The sequence below is a fragment of the Trichosurus vulpecula genome, chromosome 2 (assembly GCF_011100635.1).
Source record: "Trichosurus vulpecula isolate mTriVul1 chromosome 2, mTriVul1.pri, whole genome shotgun sequence".
NCBI lineage: Eukaryota > Metazoa > Chordata > Mammalia > Diprotodontia > Phalangeridae > Trichosurus > Trichosurus vulpecula.
This window is the reverse complement of record NC_050574.1, coordinates 400408112-400411595: the sequence shown is the minus strand read 5'-3', so window position 1 is coordinate 400411595 and position 3484 is coordinate 400408112.

The window sequence follows — 3484 nt, the reverse complement described above, 5'->3', positions numbered from 1 at the left end:
TCTCAGGAAAGAATATTTTAATAAAAATGATATATTTTGATTTGCTCTTAAAATTAAAAGTTGGGTTTCTATAATCTCTATATATACAGTCATTTGACATGCAAAGGAAACTCTACATGTACAATTATGTTTAACATAGTTCTCCAGAATAATGAATTTATTCTCCATTCCATATTTGGGGATAAATTTGTTAGCAGAAAATTGCTTTTAGTCGTCCTACTGAGTATTTCATGCCTTTTAATTTCCAAATGCAAGTTCTGAAATTCATGTCTATGTCATAGCCAACCAATCGTAGATAATGAGAAAAAAATCAATAAATTTCCTCGACTATCCCTAGAATCTTAAGAGAGTTAGATCTGAAAAGAACCTCAGAGATCATCTGGTCCTTTCTGCTCCTTTTGACGTTGATAGTGTTCATAGCTCACACATACATTCTGCAGTTTATAGCGTATTGAAGAAGGTAAATGACCTTCCTTTGGTCAAATAACTGCTAAAGGGCAAAGCAAAGATCCTAGGCCTTAAGTCTTCCAAATCCCAGGATGTGGCTCTGTTCCATGACCCACGAAGCTACCTTCCAGGTTAATTCTTCTCAAGTTAACCCTTTTTATGTATCCTTATGTCTTATTCTGAGAGCATGGCTAGGAAATGTATATATTATTTTTAAATCAGTAACCTTTGGAGAAAAACAACAGCATAATCTGTTACTTTAGTAGGCTTGCCAAATTTTTTTGAATTTTTGAGTTTTTGAAGGCAGTAACCATTGGTTAGTTAAAGGAATCTATGAACAGAAGTGCCAAAAATGTGTGGAATCTACTGATTTGATGATGATTAGTAAGATTAGTGTGAAATGTTTTCATGAAGCATGTTTCATGAAAAAGAAAACACGGTACTCAACGCATGCTTATTTAGATCGTTGCTGCCTTTTTTGTTTACTTTAGAAGGTGTTGGAGTTTCTCTTGTTTATTTTTTTTTAAACTGTCAGTAGACACCTGCATTGGCACAGTTGTTATCCACTCATCAAATGCAAAAACAAATGTGAGTCAGCATATATCTAGGAAAACTATATTCATCTCCCCAGTTGATGTAATAATATTAGCTCCCTCCTTCTGTCATTCTTCTGTATCCTACAAGCAGTATCATGCATTGCCCTACATCATTGTGGATGCCTTTTCCTGAATTGCCACTTAATGACCTGGATTCAAGGAAAGATTCATTTTCTCTGGTAAAGGCCTCATTTCTCAAAGGTATGGAGAATTGAGTCAAATTTATAAGAATATAAGCCATTCCCCAACTGATAGTCAAAGGATATGAATAGGCAGTTTTTAGATGAAGAAATCAAAGCTATCTATAGACATATCATGAAGTGCTCAAAATTACTTTTGATTAGAGAAATACAAATTTTAAAAAAAAAAACCTCAAAGGTACCACCTCACACTTATCAGATTGGCTAATATGACCCAAAAAAGGAAAATGACAAGTCTTGGAGAGGCTTTGGGAAAATTGGGACACTAAAGCACTGTTGGTGGAGTTGTTAACTGATACAACCACTCTGGAGAGTATTTTGGAACTATATCCAAAGGGCAACCAATCTGTACATACCCATAGATCCAGCATTACCACTACTAGGTCTGTAAGCCTTAAACCCAATTCACTTTGGAGCTCATAGCTTGTAGGTCCCTGCCCTCCTAGCTCAGAGTGAATGTAAATAGTAAATAGCAACTGTTTCTTTTTTGGCCAGCAACCCTGAGGGCTCCCATTTTGATTTTTTTTTAATTAAAGGGGCCATCCATTGACTCACTTCTTAAGGCAGCCTATTCACTGAATGGGCATTACCTCACACAAAGTGAGAACCTGAAGAGACCTTAGCCTAAAAGGACCAGGGTCTCCCACTGCTTCCTGAGCCATTTCCAGTCATCCTGATGAATATCTGGCCACTGGACCCAGATGGCTCTGGAGGAGAAAATGAGGTTGGTGACCTTGCACAGCCCTCCCTCACTCAAATCAAAGTCAACTGCAGGTCATGTCATCAGCTCCCTGATGATATAGTCCTCTCAAAAACAAAGGACAAACACAACTAAGTCTGTATCTCAAAGAGATCATAAAAAAGGAAAAAGGACCTACATGTATAAAAGTATTTATAGCAGCCCTTTTCATGGTGGCAAAATATTGGAAATTGAGGAGATGCTCATCAAGTGTGGAATGGCTAAACAAGGTGTGGTACATGAATGTAATGGAATGATAAACATGAAGATTTTGGAAAAAACTTTTTTTTTTATAAATTTCTTTATTTATTTTTAGTTTACCACACACGGTTCTACAAAGTTTTGAGTTCCAGTTTTTCTCCCCTCCCTCCCCACTCTCTCCCCAAGAAGGCATGAAGTCTCATATAACTGTCATGTATAACTTCGCATTGAATTAATTTATGCACTAGTCAAGTCGTGGAGAAGAATTTTGACCAATGGAATGAATCATGAGAAAGAAGAAACAGAACCAAAAAAAAAACCCCAAAAACAAAAACAAAAGAGAAGCAGAAAAGGCGAGCATGTAGTGTGCCTCAGTCTGTATTCAAAATTCGCAGTTCTTTGTCTCGATGAAGATAGCATTCTCCATCGTGAGTCCCCTGGAGTTGTCCTTGCCCCTTAGGTTGCTGAGAAAAGCGCAGTATGTCAGGGTTGGTCCTCACGGAATCCATATATCTGTGGCTGTGCACAACGTTCTCCTGGCTCTGCTCCGCTCACTCAGCATTATGTCGTGTAGGTTTTTCCAGGTTGTTATGAAGTCTGCATCATCCCCTTTTCTTATGGCACAATAGTATTCCATCACCTTCATATACCACAGCTTGTTCAGCCATTCCCCAATTGATGGGCATCCCTTTGATTTCCAATTCTTGGCTACCACAAAGAGAGCTGCTATAAATATTCTTGTACATATGGGTCCTTTTCCCGTTTGCGTGATTTCTTTGGGATACAACCCTAGAAGTGGTATTGCTGGGTCAAAGGGTATGAACATTTCTATAGCCCTTTGGGCATAGTTCCAAACCGCCCTCCAAAATGGCTGGATCAGCTCACAACTCCACCAGCAATGCAACAATGTTCCAATTTCCCCACATCCTTTCCAGCATTTATCATTCTCCTGATTTGTTATTTTAGCCAATCTGACAGGAGAGATGTGGTATCTAAGAGTTGTTTTGATTTGCATTTCTCTAATCAGCAGCGATCCAGAGCATTTTTCCATATGCCTGTAGATAGCTTTAATTTCTTCCTCTGAAAACTGCCTGTTCATATCCTTTGACCATTTCTCAATTGGGGAATGGCTTGTATTCCTATATATTTGGCTCAGCTCCCTGTATATTTTAGAGATGAGGCCTTTATGGAAAAAACTTTTAAAGACTTGTACAAACTGATGCAAAGTGAAATGAGCAGAACCAAGCAACTGTACATACTATCAGGAACACTGTGTGATGATCAACTATGAATGACTCAGC